Genomic DNA, 22,242 nt, shown 5'->3' with positions numbered 1-22,242 from the left:
TGTACCACGTTTTCGCACCGAATATAAGCTTCAGTACTTCAAACGCAATTAGCCGAAAATTCTGAACAGTTGTGTTCACGTTGCTAAATTATCTCGTAAGGAATTGATGTATTTCACTAAAATGTAAGCATGTATACGTCACATTCGTGTATAACAATATATATCAACTGATTGTATTTGTTTGAGCGCTTTGTCTTTTAATGCAAATATCTGTACCATATAATGTTCACCATTTCTCTCATCATGCAATTGATTGTTATTTCCTTTGTAATAAAATGTTTGTTCTCGCGCCGCCATGTTCAACGCCTCCCGAGCCCAGACAAGCTGCTGACAGCAGCATTTAGCCCCGGAAAACGTTTCCAGTTTCTACTAGAAGAAATAATAAAGTTGAAGTTGAAGTCGAAGTTGACTGGCCCCACCTCTGATTACTCAGCAGCGGACACTTTAGCCGAAGCAAATTGAAGCAGTATACAGAAACAGTCTTTGCGTTGCAAAACAAAGCTATTTAAAATATACACATATATTTAGTATCCGAAGGACGCTAGACTGTAACATCTGCAAATCATAGTTTGTTCGCGGGCGTGGTATATGCCAGAGTTCTGTGTGTCTCAAGGTGCATGAGAACTGTTTTGCTGCAAGTTCCAAAGAGTTATCAAATTATTTTTGTTGTGACGTATATCAAATCTTATGTAAAATATTAGATGAAGTTCATATAACTTAATTGCGTACATTTAAAATTTCAAGTTTTGTAAATACCGGAGGTGTTTGTGCGCCATATGGCTGATTAAAAAACACTTATCTGTATTATAATAGGTTTGTACAGAGATTTCTTGAAATAATTTCCCACACGAATTTTACAACCTTAAGGAGTATGTTTCCTGCAGTTTCAGCTCTTTGATACGAGATTTACCACGTCTGACTCTTTCGTGCACCCAACTCCCATTTTTGCAGAAAACGTACTTTCATTGAAAAAATAGTGAACACTTTTGCAGAAAGCGGTTTTCTCACAAGAAACAAACAATTGGTAATTTTAGCAAAAAATTTATGAGGTGTCACCTGAGGTGGCCACTGTGCAGGAACGGTCTCTTTCGGTGAAAGGCCACAAAGCACTCTGCTATGCACACAATGACCCGTTGCTCTTTTCCCCGAAGGGGCGAAGAGGCATTGTGTGAGGTGCACATTATTCTCATTCTTGCGAGCGCTTGTATATATGTTGCAAAACAAATCTATTAGAACAATAGAAAAATGATATATAATCGCCCTTCTAAGGGCCTTCGGGCATGCTGGTCATCGCAGGTGATCAACTTCAGCGTCGCGGTGCTATTGATGGATCGCAGCTTTTCCCTTCTCGATTTTATAGTATCAGCAACTCGAATGACATGATCACTGACTCTATCAAGATAATAGTGCGCAAAGATAAGTAGTACACTTGTCACGGGCGCTTCATTCGTGTCGGCGGACTAAAGGTGATCTGCTGGCCAACACTTAAGGTCAGTACTAGGAATCGCACAATTCTGGAAAATTCACACTTCCGCAATATGTATTGTGGGGTTCTGGCGGCAGCTGGCCAGGAACACCTTAAAGACAGTTCTAAGGCACAAAAAACACGTCTTTACTCGTTCAAGCTTCCGATACGATCATGAGGATGATGAAATTTTTTTTCTGGTGTGTCTCGTTGGTGTTTCAGCGGTCGCTCAGTGCTAACTGCTAGCTAGCCATCGTTCATCGTTGTCTTCTTCTATGGTCGGCGTGCCCGCAGCCGCCACACCCATATTATGTATCACCAGCCTACGAAGATCCTCCATTCACGGGGTTACCCCAGGTGACCACCAACTTCGTCGACAAGGCGGTCTTTAGTGACCAAGTACAGCTCTTTATTTCTGAATTTCTTTGCGTTAGCTACTCATACAACCTGCTTTATTAAGCTCTAAACATAATAAGGACCGCAGATATTTTTATATCTATAAAAATATATAGTGTCCACCACCTAGCACGCCTTGAGGACGATAGCAGGCGGAAGAATACCAGCGTAACATGTCACACTGAAGCCCAAACGAAGTAGCGCCAGCTTTATTAGATTGTCGAAAGCTTCGAAAAATGTGCCATTGAAAATCACATGCTCTGAGCTCAAGTGCTTGAAGAAAAAAAATAATGAATAAAAGGTGGTTACCTGTGGTGGCCACCGTGCTGGATAGAGTTAAAAGGCAATCACAAGGCAGACTGAACATAGCAAACATAAAAAAACCTTTTCATGCAATGTACATTGTAATCATTATTTAATTAATTATTCCTTTATTTTTATAATTTTTATTTTTTTTACCCACCTTACAGGCTCTCTTTAGAGCATAGGGTAAGGGGGGGGAAATATACATAAAAACAAACAAAAAAGAATAAGAACACAAAGACTAGAACTCTATAAATTAGATACAACTTAACAACGGCATTGATAACTAAGATATTAATTACAAAAAAATGTGATGAAGTGGTGAAGTGGTGATGAAGTGATGCTAGGTGTATTGAGAGTTTAGCTGCTCTGGGAACACCTTCCTGTTAGTCACTGAAACTATCGCATCAGGAAGATCATTCAGCAGCGAAATTGCCTGTGGTATAGCGGATAGATCAAATGCGTGTGTTCTGCCAAAAAGACGCGTAAAGCTGCGCTGATTTTGATACGTGCTTACCGGAAATCCGGTGTGTGCAGAGGGAAAGAAGATGCCTTCATACAATGAATATATATGTGTAACAACGCTAGGAGGGCAATCTTACAGCGAATTTTGAATGACTGTAACTCGATATCATGTTTTATTTGAGAAATACTGCTGCGACGTTCGTAGTTTTGAATGATGAAGCGGGCTGCTCTGTTTTGATTGACTTCGATCATGTGTGTTAAATAGAGTTCGTGAGGGGACCAATTTAGTGAGGCATATTCTAACTGTGGACGTACAACTGTTAAGTAAGCTAGTTTGCGGATGCTCAATGTAGAATTATGCAGATTTTGACGCAAATAACCTAATATTTTGGATGCCTTATAGCAAATGGAAGTTATGTGGGAGGACCATGAAAGCTTAGAGTCAATAATAACCCCTAAATATTTGTATGAAGTGGTTTGAGATACATCGCTATTGTTGATTTCGAATGAAAACGCTATAATAGAGTGTTTTTTTAGTAGCGTCAAATGTGCGAACAATATTGAAATGACATTGAAACGACACTAATGATCGTCGGCTAGTCGCAATGGTAACAGAAACCCTGCCGGAAACCATGTTTTGTCCCAATGTATTCGAAGCACACTCATGGTACAACGAGAACGAAACGTTAGTGTCAGATCTTCTGTCAAGGCCGTTGTTAGTTGTTCGTGCGCCTTTAGCAGTGAGCCGAAGACACGTTTGTTGGGGGAAACGCAGAGTTAAAGCCGACCATCTCTTGTTCTTGTTCTTGTTGCCCTTTACTTGTGGCTCATACCCGCTGTGGGGGATCAGCCAATTTTTTCTATCCTAAATTTTTTTATTCACATATAAAGACTTTCGGCAGTCACCCGCCACTTCAGTACGATTTATTTCTATTTAAAAAAATAATACATGCATTAAAACCTTTCGTGTGGCGGACAAAATAAAACAGGAAGAGTTTGGGCTTTGGACGACGACTGGGCTAAGTAAAAAAAAAAGGAGCAGGCAACATTGGCCATTTCCGGTTCTGCTTGGGTGTCATCATCAGCAACTGTTATAGATCTGTAAATAAAGTACGCAACTCATGGTATTATGGCTGACTTATTAACTGAAGCATTTTGGACTGTCTACAGAAATTTACAAAACTCCTTGCATAAATTTGCCCTCACAAAATAGCTGCTGCTGAAAAAAATAGAAAAAGAACGAACTAAACTACCAAATGTGACACTTTCCGATTGATTTTAAACTCCTGTGAAGAGCTTAACTAAATGGGTGAAACTATACAAAGTGCAACAGCTAACAGTACAAGTTTGTTTACAAAGGCAGGTTCGATAGCAGCGGCCGGTTAGGTACAAACATTGTCTCAATTGGAACCTCCGTGCAAATCTCACGTGAATGTGGAGATTTCTCAAAAGAAACTTTACATGAATGTGTAAATCTCGAGAAAACTTTCATGTGAAAGTGCGCATTCTCAGATACTTTAAAGTAAATTCCAAGAAAAAGTGGCTAATAAAAGTACGTAGAACACGTGTAGATGCTTATTAATATTAGTGGACATAATGAAAATTTTTTTCACTGCAACCCGTTACTGCAACGTTGAATAATCGATAATATAGCGTGTATAATTCAATAGACACCTGGTAGGCATTGTCAGAATCAACTAGATCACAGAGATGTAAAGCTTGTATGATAATTCAGAGGCGTTTCTGGATGTCTCATTACGAGTGTATCATGACTTACAAAGCTTTACCCAGTGCAAGATTCAGCCTTTATTGTGTAACCATGCATCTCAACTAAAGTCAGCACTTTACTTTAACGTAAGCAGTTGTAGAAATTTTTTGCAGACTTTACTGCCCCTCAAACTACAGGGCACAGCTTGTAAGAGAACTACGTCGCACGAGTAGCAGTTTGCATTAAAGACAACACATGATGACACGGAAGCTAAGGAACCTAATGTGGTCAGCACTGTGTGTGAAAAACAAAATAAACAAAAAAATCATAGTAAAAAAACAAGCAAAAACAAAAATGAAAGCTCATTTGCACATGTAGAATATTTACACAGTGTAACCTATGTACAGGGTCAAACAAAAGTATTCCTAACCAAATAAAATGGACGTAGAAATTCATTCACACAATTCTACGCTTTATCTATAGAGAGAAGGCAAGAAAAACTTTCTCGCAGTCTAGCACGCTTTGGCATGTGACAAGGCTGGCGGGCGCATTGCACGTGATAAATCGAAAGAACACAGAGACGTGCTCAATACGGATACGTCTTTGCATGTATGTATATATAAGTATATACCGGTTGCCGTGGAAAAAAAAGGCCTATGTCCCGACATATACGTAAAATTCTTCCTTGATCACTTGCCTCAGCAGCGATAGCTTCATCACAACACAAAAATATGTGCACACGCCCTCCACATCAAAGACTGAGGAAAACAGGAATTGAGAGGCCATGTTTGTTCCGTTGCTCGCGTGTGTTTTTCTGGTTTCTGTAAGTTGACATCCGCGAGACGGGGGGGACCTCGCGAAAGGACAAATGCGCGAAGAGAATGTAGTCCCCAACGAGTCGATGTTCACTTCCCAAGCACTCATGTCGGGTACGTTGCACAGAGCCTAGCTATGACCCATTCCGTCGTCCCCCTCAAATGACAACAATCCGCAAAGACGTCGGCATGCTTTAAGTAGATGGTCCTATCCGCAAGATGTTGTGCCAATTTGAAAACTTGGCATCAATCATTTTTCGAACAGTTAAGATTACCTGCAGCATTTCCGAAATTCTCCAAAAAGATGCTTGACAGGACATAAGTTTTATAAGTAGTTTTGATGTGCGACTTTCCCCGTCTTGTTCGCACGCGAGAAAAATATGAACTGTGAAGACATGGGTTTTAGCATCGTGATGCCATCGGCCATGAGAACATTTGCATTTGGTTTTTCTCCCAACAACCACCCCCTTACGTCCCCAATAATAATCACATTTTTTTCCTTAAAGACGAAATACACCAGAACCATGTCCCATAGCAAAAAACAAACAATAATTACCACGACACGCCCATTTTGCATAGCATTACGAAGCAAATACTAACCTGGTCTTGAGGAGTTGTTTACAGAAAGCTACCAAAATGACCCAGCATTTGGCACATAAAAAATTCAATCAGACAGCAGAAATAGAGTGCGCCTAGAACACAAATCCCATCTAAGTGACACAATATTCCACAGAAAGTCTCAAAAACCACAACGCTGCCAAACCATCGCAACACATCCTCTATGCGTGGCGTGCACAGTGCAGCCGTTGAAACGTAACAGTGCATTATCTTGCACAAAACCTCATCAAACGTTATCATCTAGTGAATACAGAACTTGGGCAACTAAACTTGACCAGCCAAGCAAAGTTCTATCTAACGTTATTGAACGGGTGAATTCGGTGCTCCAGCCACTGAACTCCAGCCACGGAAACTGTCTACATGCAGAGATTTGACAAAAATTGTGCACAAACCAGTTCAATCAAGGGAATTCGCGAAACAATGAGACGCATTTAAAAGGGAAGTTTTGCGTACCATGAGCTACGAATCACCAACTATCTTACCTGTTGCACAACTGACTTGCATTGTCCGAAAAGCAAAACAGAAAGAAAACTCGAAGGCGCTTGCTTGGCCTTGGTAGCCTTTCGCAACGCAACATTCTTGTAACATGATCAAATCTGAAAGGTGGACATAATGACGTGATTGCGAGACAATAAAATGATGTACACTTTGTGGCGATTGCTCTGAAAGACACGGCGCAATTCGATGGGATGTCCAGGATGGGCAAATTATATCTGACGCAACAGACGGGTACACCCGAGCATACGTGCATACGGAACACGTACAAATTGCGAATGGCGAATGAAAAACGTCTATGCAACATTAGCGGCACAAATACGATTTTGCAGCTTTTAAAAATTACCAGAAAAGAACAACAACATTAGGAATAGGCAAGTAAAACAAACAAAAGAACACAACGAGTGAAGCATCCTTTTTGATGGGCTTTTGCATGCGTTAAAAGCAAGATAAAAGACGTTTCTCCCACCTAGATTTAGGCAGCAAGGACCAAGTCCTACAGATCAAAAACACTCGCGATGGCGAGCGTTCACATCACGACAAGAGAGTAAAAGTTACAGAAGACATTAAGAAAACACCAATAAACAACGATACTGGCCGAACGCAACGGGGAAAACAATGCGCAGCTGTCAATTGCAGTGAGCGCGAGCAGCAACAGCACTCTTCCTTCTCTTCTTTCACTGGTGCTTCTGTCTGTGCCATATATCGATGCTAAAATATCACCCCCTCCCCTTTCCAGAAAAGGAGCCATTCTGGTGACCTATGGAATGGGTAGGACTGGTGGGTCGTAGTGCGGTTTCATCCGATCGACATGAACAGTCTCACGGCCGTGACGGCGTTGGTCTGTCGATGGTTGAACCAGCTTAACAATATAGTTAACCAGTAACATAGGACTCGCTAGGGGCTTCGTACTTCGGCAGTAGCTTGGTGGAAAGACCAGAAGCAGATGAGGAAACGCCAAGCCATACAGACGTGCTGGGCGAAAATGACTGGGGAGGCAAGTTTTCATCGTGACGGTCCTTCTGGTAAGCTTGATCTTGTGTGGTTAAGGAACGTGCGAATTGCCTGCAATTTTCCACATAGGTGGCGACTTGGGATAGAGTTGTCGATTCTGAAGCGTCCGGACAGTGCAAGAGAATGATGTCATGAATGAGGAAAATTCGCGCCCATAGAGGAGGAAGAACGCAGAGAATTCTGTCGTAGACAGAGTGGCGCTATTGTAAGCGTAAGTAACAAAGGGGAGTATGTGGTCCCTGTTGGGGTGGTCAGCGGACACGTACATAGACAACATGTCGCCCAGTGTGAGGTTAAACTGTCCGGTCATTCCATTTGTTTGCGGATGGTAGGCGCTGGTTGTCCGATGCACAACGTTGCATTCACAAAGAAGGGCTTGTACGGCTTCAGAAATAAACGTACGTCCGTGGTCACTAAGTTGCTCACAATACGCACCATGGCGACGAACAAGATTGTGAAGAATAGACAAGCCAACTTTATGTGATGTAGCCTCTGGCAGCGCAGCAGTTTCAGCATAGCGTGTCAAGTGATTGATAGCGACAACCACCCAGGGGTTCCCGTCAGGAGTGTAGGGAAGGGGACCGTACAAGTCAATTCCTATGCGGTCAAAAGGCCGGGATGGGCAAGGGAATGGCTGCAGTTGTTCATTGTCTATGTTCGGTGGGCTTTTTCGGCGTTGACATTTGGACCACGAACGTACGTACCGTCGGACAAATTGGTACATTCCGCGCTAATAGTACCGCAGCCGGAGGCGTCCATGCGTTTTTATCACACCGGCGTGGCCGCATTGAGGATCCGCGTGAAAGGAGTCGCAAATAACAGCACGTAGGTGCGAGAAATCACAAGCAGCCACGAATCTTTTTTCAGCCGTAATAAAATTTAAATTTATGAGGGGGCCATGTTCTCTGTTTTCTTTCTTTGCAGCTAGGAGGATATCAGCAGGTTAGTAGTTAGGCCCTGTAATTCTAGGTTGTCGTGCCTTCAATGTAGTGTCAATCATTTCCGTATTCGAAAGAGCTTGCGTGCATGTTCTTTTGTTATTCAAAGGGAAACACTGCATGAGGCGGCAACGCTCCGCACGCCAGCGCTTGGCAGAAAAATGATTGAAAAACGCTTGAGATTTGCCTTCAAGAGCAGATCGTGATAGTTATTTGACTTCCGGGCGCATCACCTGTTTCGGTACTCGGTGCATGCCTCAGTAGCGCTGTAAGGAGATGGCAGAGACGAACCGCTGTAAGCGTGATATTGGCCATTTCTAAGTATCGTAAAAAGCCCACTGTAAGCTCACTTGTTAAGTACCTACTACGTCATCATCATTTCTTTGGCGAATTAGCGAAGAGCCCTTCACGCGTTCATAGGGCAACAGGCAAACCTACGCACTCCTTGCTTAATTCACATGTTTTGACCACTGGCTTTCTTCGCTTCGGCCTCGCAAATTTTATTTTGTTCAGGGGGATCCTTGCCCTGCATGAGTTTCGTACAGTGTACTTTTTCTAAGCAGTTTCAAAAAATATCGTGGCTTACAGTTGGAACAGCCACCTGCCACGCTGATGGGTTTAGGTCGATCCTCGCTCTGACCCGAAAATTTCCAACATATATTTGATTAGCGCCTTTTTCGACTTTCTGTTTACGGACAACATAACAACATTTCGCTCACAACCAACGACGCCGACCCTGGAATTTCTTCTAAACCAGCTCTTTGATGCTATTGCATTGACAAAACATCATGGTGAAGGCTTGAATCCCCCTGTTAGCCAAGAAATATTGATATTTTGATATTTGATGTACTTCCAATGCTGGAAGAAAAACGATAATGAGCAGGTGCGATACAAGAGCTCACAATAACGATACCCAAAACATAAAAAAGAAATGAGCGATTTCGCTTTGTGAAGTTGCAAGGCCAGTGGCACTGTGTTTCATTGTATATAGGTTTAAATAGAAGCAAATGTATGTATTTCTATCATACATTTATAATAGCGGCAACACCTTAATGATTATTGTTGTGTGCACTGACCAGTTCGGTTACAGACATAGATGCCTGGTCAATGTTGAACTTATACGCAGCCACGACCAAACGAGCCGGAGGAGGAAGAGAAAATGATATGTGGGGTTTAACGTCCCAAAACCACTATATGATTATGAGAGACGCCGTAGTGGAGGGCTCCGGAAATTTAGACCACCTGGGGTTCTTTAACGTGCACCCAAATCTGAGCACACAGGCCTACAACATTTCCGCCTCCATCGGAAATGCAGCCGCCGCAACCGGGATTCGAACCCGCGCCCTGCGGGTCAGCAGCCGAGTACCTTAGCCACTAGACCACCGCGGCGGGGCAGGAAGAGAAAATAAATGTAGAGATGCACGTCCTGTTCGCTATTCTACACTGGGGGCCTAGAATGGCGGGATTCGAAGAAGGAAAGAAGGAGAAAGTAGGTGCCGCAATAGTACAATCACTTGTCCCTTGCACGCTGTGGTGATTCAGTTTTGGTTTGGCCTTGTTCGAATGCAGAAGAGATATGGAAAAGAAGAAGATGACAAAGTGTAGTGGGGTGGTCATCGCCGTTCGTTTCCCACTCGAGAACATTCTTTAATGAGCCTTGGTCTGAAGATAGGCCTCAAATTTTGCTTCTTAACGACCAGCTATAGAACACATTAACATACGCATCATTCTGTCAAATAACTCAGTGGCAAAAATGAAAATTGAATTATTAGTACTAAGTGGTTATTTTAGACACAGACCGAGCCTTGGAAAAAGGCAAAAGGCAGAACATTGTCTGCTTGACACAGGCATTGCCACCCATACACTGGTGAAACAGTGCGGCAGCGTGAAACAGAAGAATATACATAAAGCTTATGATCGTGTAAATCTCAGAAAAAACTAACAACGTGATCTAGAGGAACATATAATTTGTGAACGTTAACGTTATTCGTAGTATAAACTTGATGATATAATCCCTTCTAATGCCAAACTTCTACCGAACAGATATCTAAGAGGTTTATTAGAAGGATATCTACTTGAATTGGGAATTGATTGATATGTGGGGTTTAACGTCCCAAAACCACTATATGATTATGAGAGACGCCGTAGTGTAGGGCTCCGGAAATTTAGACCACCTGGGGTTCTTTAACGTGCACCCAAATCTGAGCACACGGGCCTACAACATCTCCGCCTCCATCGGAAATGTTGAATTGGGAATTACTATTTTAATTGCTACTGATTCATCCATGTGGCAAGAGAAAGTGGGGGGGGGGGGGTAGACATCTCCTCAAAAACATGGTCTTTGTCACTCTCTGTGCGCCTCCAAGATTGCGCATCTTTATTTCAAGTAGAACCTTTAGCAATTACTTCGGCCTTTTGAAAGCTTTCTATCGATGATTCGGCAGTTGTTGTTCTTACTGATTGGCTATCTGTATGTGGATCCATAACCTCAGCGTCCTCTTTCGAGTCTTTTTTTGGAATGCTTCCGCTTCTTTTCCCCCGAAACACTTATATACAGTACGGTTGGTGTGGGTACCAGGTCACTGAGGCATATTTATAAATTAAATGGCTGACACTCTCGCGCGGTGGTCCCTAGATGGTCCTGGAAGGTCCATTGTACCTGATACCAGTTTTCTCACTGAATCCCGATTTAGTAAATATTCTTTACTTTAGGTATCCGTGAAAATTCAATTACCAGTACAAGAGTACGGTCATCTTTCTTTTTGTTGGAATAATAATTGGTGCCCCTCTTGGGAATTGTCAGTGTGCATTACAAAATTTCGATGCTGGATTCCACGTCCTATTTTTTATTTAGGGCGAAGATCCTTTGGGCGTAGTTCTGCCGCTATTTTGTATGTATGGAGTAGCACGTAGCGACCAGTGGCCCATACCTGCTCTAGAGCGAGTATGTGCCGCAGGGGATGCGAGATGTGAGATAGTGGTACTTGGAGTGTTCACTAGATGGACGAGCAGATGGACGGATGGATGGATGGACGCACGGACGTACGGACGGTTGAACGCATGAACGGGAGGACAGACGGATGGACGGACTCACGGACGGACGTATGAACAGACGGAAGGATGCATGAATGGGCGCGCGGATGGTCGCGCGGACGGACAGAAGCAATAACTCGAAGAAAGCGATGGCTCTTTTTGTGTGAGACATATTGGCCATTGATAAAAACAGGGTATAGGGTGTCATGGCCCTGCTAGTAAACCCTACTAATCCGCATTTCTCGGTGGAGCAAGAAAGATCTTGTTTGCGAAGATACAAGCAGGTCAGGATGACAGCCGGTCGGACTCTCTCACGCACTTTCAAATGACTGTACCTTATTCTTGCTGCGTTTAGATTCATATATTGAAACCTTTAGCACATCTGAGATCAAATTTCACGTTAGAGAGTGCCATAGTTATAGGTCATCTTGTTACCTTATATTCAGTGAAGCAGTCTGGACTAAAGTATACCTACTTCACCCTCAACTTACTTAGCTTTATGCGCAGTTCCGGAAGCTCCGAGAAAAAGGGAAGCGGTAAATTTTTACAAAGTGGAACAAATAGGGCGCCTAACGCGACACTTTCAGCTGGTGTTATTGTACTCATCGAGATAGTTCTACGGACAACTTCAATTGTCATAATGGTGGCTCTCATAGCGGGCTTTCTTCCACTACTCGCCATCTATTATTCGTAAGTATGGCTCATGCTATGAGCCGTATCAGGTCCACATTTTCTCACTGAGTGCTTTCAAGAAAAACACCACTCAGAGATGCTAATTATCTACTGAAAAGCTGTTGAACAAGCGAAGCATCAACGTCACATCGCACTAGGGCACCTTATCTATGGGTGTTTGCTTTGAATTAGTATAGATGTCGTGCTTGACTACGTATACGTCGCCGCACTCAGCAAGTGACGACAAATTGTGTTTGCTGGAAGCAGATTCCTACAAGCGCTCTTTGAATTCGTGACGAAAGGCTGATTTCCAACTTTCCTCGGTGCACGGCTCTCTGCAACTCGAGGCGCTCACAAAAAGCGCAAGAACTTTGCTATCAGAGAAGTGACTTTGCGCTAGGAAAAGGAAAAAGGAAAGCTTGCATTTTTGCTGTGGTGGTGCAGGGGCCGGAAGTGTTCATTTGCGATGCAAGTCAGGTTTCCGGCATTTGTAAAGCCAATGGTGTAACCCGCGTGCGAGGCGGTAATTTATACGGCTTGAGAAGAGATTGAACCCCGATCAAAAGCGATACAGACGGATTTTTGCTCGATGTATTCGAGAAAACAAAGAAAAGTAAATAGTGCAACGTGTGCACTCTAAGTATACTTGCGGCCCTGATACACATGAGTCTTCCTGCCATATGTTCGTGCACAGTCCCATTCGCAATTAGTCTGGCACTAATATCTGATGGCTTTCACTTCTTTTTGCCATTAATAGAAGGGTTTAGGGGAATGCTATCATGGTATACTCGACAAATTTGAGATAGCATTGTTTGCAAACACGTCACTTTAAAGCGTGCCGCTCGCTAACAACCATGCTTTGCATATCCCACTCTCTCAGAGTCTCTCCAGGAAAGTAGCGTGCAAAGAGGTGAACATTTTTTTGCAAGTATGGATCAAGTACTTCTGTCATAGCTCTGAAAGAAGTACGACGAGAAAGTGTTATTGTGTGGTCCTATTTTGCCTAAATGAATTTATTCTTATATGCTCAAATCAGACGTCAACACATGATGTCTCTTCGTTGGTATGTCGCATGCACAGCTCGAAAAAAAGAAACGCACATATTACAAGGCAGTTTCTTAGTTTGTTTTCTTAGTTTTTAATTTGAAGTTTCGCGTCATTGTCAACCGGCATGTACTATCAGACCAACGCAGCATGATATTATGAATATACTGGTGCTAAGAATGGAATAACTCCACAAGAAAATCGTGTCGATAAGCCAACCTTTTTTTATTTACAGTGACGTATAAAATATTCCCACACTTTGTTATACGACCATTTTACTCGTTCAAAAACTACAGATGAGCTTATATTCTTTGGCTAATAGCACAGAAGTACAAACTTCTTTTCAACAAAACGTTTTTGAAAAAAAAATATTCTTGTTTGTCACCCACAGATGGGCATTAACGCCCGTGTACAGATATAACCCAATGCAGTGGTTCAGAGCCATTAATGTTTCAGCAATCCCTTGTAGACTTCAATCAAAGTTAACAGCGCGAGAAATACGCAGACACGGATAAAAAATAGACGGCACAAGCGCCGACTTTTAAGTGAAATTTATTCGCTAAGAAATATTTGATAAATATGCTCGCGAAAAAAACAATGAAACAGCAAAAAAAGGCCTAGAAAACTGATAAAACGATGGCAACTTACTACAAACGTCCACAATCACTTCGGCCTACTGCGCAGACGCTCGCATCCAAAAAATCAAAGCTCCTGTCTGGCAGTGCAGCTGACAGGCTTGCTTACGCACACGCTGCTTTTACGTGACTTCTGAGCAGCCCACATGTGATATGCGCGGACTCTTTTTTTTTTCATCTCATTCACAACTGTGGTTCTTTCAGACTGCGAAGTGCACCAACGCGTACACAAGTGTAATGCCAGAAAGACATATTTTCAATACGAACGTCATTAGCGTGTTCCCGTAAGAGTTGGTTTAGACATCTGCCAGTCTGTACCACGTAACACGCACCACGATAACAGGGATCTTCGGCACCACGTTCTTCGCATTGTCGACAAGCTGCGTCCTGTGCTCGATCATGAAATTTACCGTGCCACTTTGCGGGGCAGGACCTGTTTGTCAACTGGGACTACCATTCAGGAGCACAAAAAACTACGTTCACATTGACGTAATGCCCGACTTTCTTTTGACGATTGAACACAGAGTGCATATATGGAATGACCAACACCCTGTCCCGCTAATCCGAATTGGTGCGCTCCTTGTTGCCGTCACTGCCCTTACGCTTCCTTTTTTTGTGCATTGCCTCCACCACCAAAATGAGCAAAGGGCATGGGTACCCTTCTCTTTCAAGGCTTCGACTGGGCTAGGAGACAAGCTTCAGAGACGTGTTGGCAGTACCTCTCCAAAGCGCTCTGGAAACATGACTGTATGATGGCTGTCTTCACTAGTTTTCCTTGCGCTGACGAGAGCGGGAGAATACGCTTCTCCGAACGGAGCTCGAAACACCAGCACGTGTGATCCTCCTAAACTAAATCTTTAGATCTAGGAAACGGATTCTGAACTCTTCCTCTTCGTCTGACGGAACAATGCATAGCTTATTGTTCTCGAGGTAAGCAGCAACATTAACAACAGGCAAACCACTTTTATTGGGCTTATCGCGCAAAATAGCGTCCAGGCTTTCCTACACGCATCTGTCGCTGTCTTGTATCGTACCGCGGTTGGCGACCTGTCGCACAGGTTCCAGAAGCTTTGTGGGTAATGGCCTCTTTTTAACCTTGAACTTTGGGCCCAGGTCACTCTTCGAGATGACGTCTGGAATGTTACCGCCCATTTCAACAACATTATTCATAAGAACCTTGTTGTCAATAAAGTTTAATTTGGAAGTCGGCTCTTCTCCCACCTGTTTCCTGTCCCAAGTAATGCGTTTCTAAGCGCTGTTTACCTTACGCATGCGCACTCAACTAGCCCAGTCCGCTATTTAGCTAACCTTGTGGAGTGGAGGAACTTATATAGGACCTCTTTAAGCTACAGTGAGGAGGGGGGATAGTCACACAACACAAAATGCAGCGTGATATCGGTGCCTTTTATTTGTTAGTCCTGAAAAACAATAGTCAAACTAAAATCTCTTGTGAAGTCCATTTCGGAAGCTCTTCAAATGTTGTGTGGCCTGAAACTGCATTCAACCAGCAGTTTCCAGCTGTGTTTGCTATTCAAATCAGCGTTTTGAACCAAATGAGCAGGGTTACAAATGAAGATATTTACAGGGGAAGCTCCTTGCGGTTTAAAGCAAGGTTGGGATACCTTGCAAAGCAAAGTTGTAGGTTGAAAATAGGCAAAGAAAAATGTCAATGCGTAGGTAGAGTGTGAAAATGGAGCATGTTTAAATTGAGTGTGGTCATATAGTCTCGGGCGCACGCTATACCAAGCCTGGAAGAGCAAAGCTTGACTAGAGAATGTGAGCGGAAACGTAGGCAGAAGTAAAAGAAAGTAGGAAAAGTAGTGCATATACTGTTATTAGGTGCAAGATTTCGGGTTGTGAAGTTCTATAGTTTTTATTGCATAAGAAGCATAATACAGCTGGGCAACATCAGAAAATTCAGTTCTACTACTACTACTAATTATAATAATAATAATAATAGTAATACATGCTTTTTTTTCAGTGCCACACGAATGAAGAGATCTCGCAAGACACTTTTTATTTGTTGCTCAAGAGCCCCGACTGGCTACAACAATTGCAGGCAGTCTCGAAGATCCATGGCGAGACGGTGAGGCTTGGTCTTCCATCCAGAAACAGGACTTTCCCGCAGTTATCTATGACTTTTTGTGGGCCTAAACAAAGTTTATTATCTTTCTACCTACCTCTACCAACAAAATCTTCACTTGGCTCAAACACAAGTCTCCTACCCGTTATGAAAAGGGCGTATTTTCTGTCGATCCATCTATTGCCATCACAATTAATCATATAAACCCTTGAGCATTAGTCTGAGGTGAATGCAAGATGACAGCCATTTTCTTTTTCATCTACTTCTGAGTCGATTTTATTGATCCCCAGCTCTAGAAACGTTTTTGCACCTAGTGCAGTTTAGCACTGCCTTGAGTATTAGAATGACACTGCAAGTTTTCTGCACTCTGACATCCACCCATCTGCGTACGAGTGATGATTTTGTGCGAAGATATCAGCCTTTGGCACCACACTTTTATGTCCAATTATCTCTCTACGAAACCGTAATCGCGTCAGAAGTTTTCGCGATCTGAGACGTCAAGAAGATATCGTGAGCTGTCGTGGTTTTACGACGAAGACTTCTCGCGTCGCTCGCGCGGACGCTGTATACTCACTGTTCCTGTTTAATGACACACCGAAGGCTTCCACCTTTATAACCTAAACCGACTTCTACCGCAAATTTTAAACGCCCCTCTACGCACCAAATAAATGGGTGATGACGGAGAAGAAGAAAAAACATCTACGAAAAAAACTATATCTGTATTGCATAGTAGCGTGACGCATTAGATTTCGTATTAACCCTATGGTAATGACATGTTAATAAAGACATTTACGATTTCATTCGATGAATAATATATATTTTTTATCTCCTTCGAATTGCAACCCTCGGAATTGTTGCGCAAATCGTCTACGTTTTTATGTGATCAACTAGGGGCAGAGAGTAAAAATTACCCACCCCAAGTGATTCAAAAAATTTCATTACCGCACTACCATACGCAAACGAAGAATTTCTGAGAATACCCTACATGTAGTGTAACTATCCTATGGTTGGCAACACCGTGTGCAGGACTAAATATAATATTATGGTCACGTTCACATATCATAGAAAATGGCAACAAAAGCTTAACAGCCATCTCATGCATAAGAGCAAACATAAGTTCCCACCACAACACTTGAAGAATGCTTTGGGGCGAAGCGTACCAAAAGGAGAATGAGACCACTGTCGCTGAACAAGAGGGGCATTTAAAAAAAAAAAACTTTTTTTTCCTAGGATAGGTTTCGCACAGTCCCACAAATGGATTTTTGTGGATTTCCATTTGAAAATCACTCCCCTAACACTAGATTCTCTAGATTCCTGTATCCTTGGGACTTAAAGAGCTGATTAGAACTAGTACTTACGAAGACGAAACTGATTATGCCAGCATTTAGGTTTCAGGGTGGCATGTTATCTTCAGTCTGTAGTTTAAAGTTGATCATGTACACGCGCTCAGGATTTACATAAAGGCAGTACTTCTCAAACTAATCTAGACACAATGAAGTCGGACAACTCATTCTCTACACAATTGTGACTGTGGCCAGTGCAGCGACACACACCTTCATAACAGAGAAGGCTTTCTGAATTGGGAGCATTGCACATATGCTCTGCTGTTCACAAAAGCGGTTTACATTATTATTGTCTGTAAGTGAATATTTCTGCCGATGATCACGCTGAACGTTGCATTAGCGAAGCCGTTTCGCCAATGGTGCCCGACATATTGGCCTCAGGAAATGGCATAGGAAAGGATTTAGGTCGCCAAGGAACAGTTCAATTATGATTGAAAATTTTATGCTTTCTTAGGGTCACCTTTGAGGCTTGTGGGTTTGTGGGTGGTAGTGAACTTCTATCCACAGTGACTGCTAATGATTCCAGAAAGTCTGCATAGAAGCATGGCAAAACGTAGCCTCTACAGAAAAACACATCCAATGCAGTATCCGGCACCGTAGAAGGCGCTATACACTAGCTTCAGTTATTGGTGCTCTGAGGCTCAGCACCCCTTTGCAGATCAGTCGTGCTTATCTGGCACACCCTGCACTCTCGCTGCTGTTATGCCTAATGCAGTTTTTGCACACACCCAGGCCTTTTTAACTCTATGAAATGTTTCCCAACATAATATCATTAAGACAATTTCGAAGGAGAATATTGCCTGTACAGTGAGCAAATCACGTTCATTCACTGTTCCAGTCAAAGTTACCAGCTCCTTTTAAAAAACAGGCGTATTTTGGGCCTCTTTTTCACCGGATTACTTGCAGAATTCGGCATTCTCTTTTCAAATTTCTTTTTTTCTGGGGGGGGGGGGACTTATTGCATTTTTCTAGCGAAAATAATTATTTTTGTTGTCAAGTTAACCGATGGCTGTTTGCCCTTCACAACAAAGTGTTTGACAATGACATTAGTAGTTGAGTGTTTAGGCGTGTGCAGGGTTCTCGATCAAGGGGGCGAATGTTCTTCACGGCACCCATTACCCATCCTACTAAGACAGTTTGTGAAACAGATGACTCCCTCCCCACCCCTAGCTCCCTACCTCCTTAAGCACTTCTAAGGTCTAGTGTTGAATTCAAACACAGTTTGGGGGATACAACAAGCAATGCTGACAATGCGCTAGAAAGCATGCCTTCATTTGAATTGTGACCGCCCTTTAGAGAATAATAAAAAGTAACTATGTTCTTTAGTTTAGAGTTGTAGATATTTTTGCTGCGAGAAACGGTTCGGCAATTTTCGAAACTCTCATTTGTACTTCAGGTGCACTCTCTATTCATAATTAAAACATTAGAAGAAAGAGAAAGTTCATTATATTTTCGCTCTTCTTGTGACGAGTATTCGTTTGTTTGCTCGCTAGTACCTCGCAATAAAGACTAAGGCCAACAGTGGTTCCAGCTCCTGGCTTGTTCACGGAAAAAAATGTTCAGCGTATTTACTACATGTATATCATGTGGGAAAAAACAAATAGAAGCGACTTTTCAAATTACACTGTTCAAGACGCTATCCTGTCCTATATGACAAGTGTTAATTTATCTTCAAAGGTTATAGTACCCGTATTTTCATCGCCAGATCTCAAAATTTTCGCCTTAACTTTAGCCTCAGCGCCTACTTTTCCTGGTGAGCAACCGTAGCTTTCGAAACAATACGCAAGTACCACCGAAACGCTCTCATTATTTTAGGAAGAACGCCAAGTAAAAAAAAAACGGGATTAAAAGATCTGCCCTCACCAATGACAGCATTGGGCTCTCATGTGGCCAAGGAAAAAGTCTTACACGGGCCAAGAACACACACTGCCGCGGGATTGACGCAAGCCAGTGGATGAGGCCGTGACCTACAAGCCTCCCAGAGGATTGCAGCTGCCTCCGGCTGTCAGATGATTGTTCTTGTACGAAACGAGAAGTTTGATCTCTTTTTGCTGTCCACCCCTTTCGCAAGCGTTTTCTTCTTGATCTTTATGGCGAAGGGCAGCCGGCGTAAAGATAATGGTCTTTCTGCCACTGTTGTGCGTGTGGCGTCTCTTCCTGGCAGAGAAGAAATGAAGCAATCATTTGCTTTTTTTTAGCGTGGCGACGGAACTCTTCAAAACATTGCCACTTGCCCGAGCCGCTTGCAACACAGTCGCGAGAAATCGAAACTGCGGCGAAAAATATAATTGTGCTTGTGCTCCACACGTGTCCCTTTATATTATTAAAAACAAGGGTTAAAGATAATGAATGAATTCCATGACAAAAATTAAGCGCGCGAACATCTACGTTCGCGCGCTTCTTGCCGTGGATACTGTGCGAGCACTGTAATGTTCATCTTCCTCACTAAAGCGACGTGCACACCACACGAAAAGTAAATTGAGAAGTACTGATAGAACGGTCGTCAGAATACCTGCATCAACCCTTAGAGTGATAATCCGTAAAAACCGAGGCACAATGTGTGGATGACTTTGAACCACCGTTGCACGGTAACTGCCTGAAAATTCCTCCCACATGCATTGCTCCGCAGTCGAAAAGCAAAAAAATGTTGTACTGCAAAATTAGGCTACGTTAACCCAGCACGGCCCTATAGATGCTATTGTGCTCTGCACCTAGAGAGCCGTTAAAAGCGTGTACTTACGAACAAAAATAAAGGCACGGTTGTCCACTCAGAAAAAAAGAAATTGACTTTTTATGTGGTTGGTTGGACGTGCTATGAGAATGTTGCTATGTTCGTTTTATTTATCTGTGACTATCAGTTCTGTTTTCTTTTCCTTTTTCGTTCCACGGCATAGGTATATATGCGTAGTATGAAAGATAAATTTTTGTTGTAAGTCAGCGTTCTGTATGTCTCCTTCTGTGTCTGGTTTCTCGTTTTTCTTCGCTATTTCCTTCCAATATGTCGTACCAAGACGCCCGATAACTTTAGCTGTAGTCTTATATTACGAGAACCAACGAGCGATTAGAGGCATTTATACATCAAGCAGATATCAGTAAAAATTTCAGCTCATGCATTCGGAAATAAAGGGCTTCATCGATACCATTTCCTGTGCTTTTTGTGAACCACCCTGTCCGTCCTAAGTGCTCTCGCGAAGCCCCTGGCTAATAAAACACGATTTTCATGCCCTGCGTGACGTCAGAAACAGCGAGGTGGCGAAGACTCTTTATAACTTCTATGGGACGTTCTGTCGTATGCTGATACGCAGTGGTAGCGCCGCTTCTACTACTGTGTGCTGCAGGGCATACAACTAGAAATAAATCACAGACACGACATTTATTTCAAGACGCCACTGGTGAGATCATTCATTAGAGGGAAAGGACGAAAAACATAGAGGAGCAGTTTAACCACTGAAGCATTCCTTTCACGCTTCGCATGCAACGGGAATGTGTTCGTGCTTCTTTTCATGTGCGCTGTCCCCGTAAGTTATGCCACCATTTGTAGAACTCCGTTAACCATTTTAAATTTGTTCCTGTGTTCTTTACTGTCAAACCATAAATTGACTGGTTTCTCTTTGAGACAAAACTCGATCGAAACAATAAAATTGTTTTATTGCACGTTATTGATTAAAAAACAGATCCATGTACGTGGTGTGAAAGGGCATATCCATAAAAGCAGCCTTAATTTACCCCTAAACTGTGCACTTAGCGAGCAAAAATTTAACCCAGAATATTCAAAACAATGGCAAAATCATCAAACCACGAGCAGAGCCCTTTGTATTTGACTCAATAACGTTTGTTGTAACGGCAATAATATTGTTGTTCAATGTCGTTGTTCAATGCGCATATCGCTGAAATCAGTAAACGCCATCACGCTGCTCTCAAGGTCAGTCGCAACGGAATCAGAAGGGTCCACAAGATGGCGAGAAAGACAGTCTGCGTCCTTGTGCAAACGGCCAGACTTGTAGCTGCCACGAAACGAAAATTCCTGAAGCCTCAAAGCCCAGCGACTCAGACGTCTAGTCGGGTCCTTCAGAGAAGTCAGCCATCAGAGGGCGTGGTGGTCCGTAACGACAGAGAACATGCAACCATATAAATACGGTCGGAACTTGGCGATGGCCAAAACTAAAGCTAAACACTCTCTCTCGGTGATAGAATAATTCCTCTCGGGGGGAGAAAGCAGGTGACTGGCGTAAGCTATCACGCACTGTCTGCTCTGGTGCCGCTGAGCGAGGACTGCGCCAATACTGTGGCCAGTGGCGTCGGTGCGAACTTCTGTGGCAGCAGAAAGATTAAAGTGGGCAAGTATGGGGGGCGTCATTAGGCAGCTGATGAGAGCGGTGAACGCTTGAGCCTCCTCAGGACCCCATTATAATGTGGTGTACCCTTCTTCTGCAATTCTGTGAGTGTCCTGGCAACATCGGCGAAGTTTTTCACAAAACGACGAAAGTAGGAACATAAGCCGATGAAGCTCCGGACGTCGGATGTCGAACAGGGCACCGGAAAGCTACGGACGACGTGGATCTTTTCAGGATCTGGTTAGACGCCATCGGCGTTTACAAGATGGCCCAGAATGGTAATTTGACGGCGGCCAAATTTACATTTCTTGGAGTGTAGTTGTAGCCCAGCTGTTCTGAAGACAATGAAAATTGCAGCGAGACGGGTCAGGTGGCTATCGAAAGTAGATGAAAAGACTATCACATCGTCTAGGTAACATAGACAAGTAGACCACTTATAACCACGCAAGAGAAAGTCCATCATTCGGTCGAATGGGTCAGGGGCGTTACATAGTCCAAAAAGCATCACCTTAAACTGGTATAAACCATCCGGTGTAATGAAGGCCGTCTTCTCATGGTCCATCACATCGACAAAAATCTGCCAGTAGCCGTACCGAAGATCAATAGACGAGAAGTACGTAGCGCCGTGCAGGCAGTCCAACGCGTCATCGATACGTGGTAGCGGGTATACGTCCTTTCGCGTGACCTTGTTAAGGTGATGATAGTCAACGCAGAAGCACCAGGTACCGTTCTTTTTCTTCACAAGAACGACAGGGGTAGCCCAAGGACAACTTGATGGTACTATGACACCTCTGTTGAGCATTTTGTGAACTTCCGTTTGGATAACTCTGTGTTCGGTGCGGGAGACACAATAGGGGCGTCGGAAAATGGGACTGACGTCC

General features: G+C 43.1%; 1 long non-coding RNA gene across 1 annotated transcript in view; it reads right to left on the bottom strand.

Annotated features, from left to right (window-relative positions):
- Window positions 1-3,612: 3,612 nt before the first annotated feature.
- Window positions 3,613-22,242, bottom strand: part of LOC142817381 (uncharacterized) — a 75,893-nt gene continuing 57,263 nt past the window's right edge. The window contains exons 2-3 of the long non-coding RNA XR_012895199.1: window positions 6,253-6,366; window positions 3,613-3,728 (exon numbers count right to left, since the gene is read on the bottom strand). This is a non-coding gene — a long non-coding RNA (uncharacterized LOC142817381). The remainder of the gene's footprint in view (window positions 3,729-6,252; window positions 6,367-22,242) is intronic.

Source organism: Rhipicephalus microplus, chromosome 5 (assembly GCF_043290135.1).
Source record: "Rhipicephalus microplus isolate Deutch F79 chromosome 5, USDA_Rmic, whole genome shotgun sequence".
Taxonomy (NCBI): Eukaryota; Metazoa; Arthropoda; class Arachnida; order Ixodida; family Ixodidae; genus Rhipicephalus; species Rhipicephalus microplus.
The sequence above is the reverse complement of the archived record's forward strand: the minus strand, read 5'-3'. Positions and strand labels throughout refer to the sequence as shown.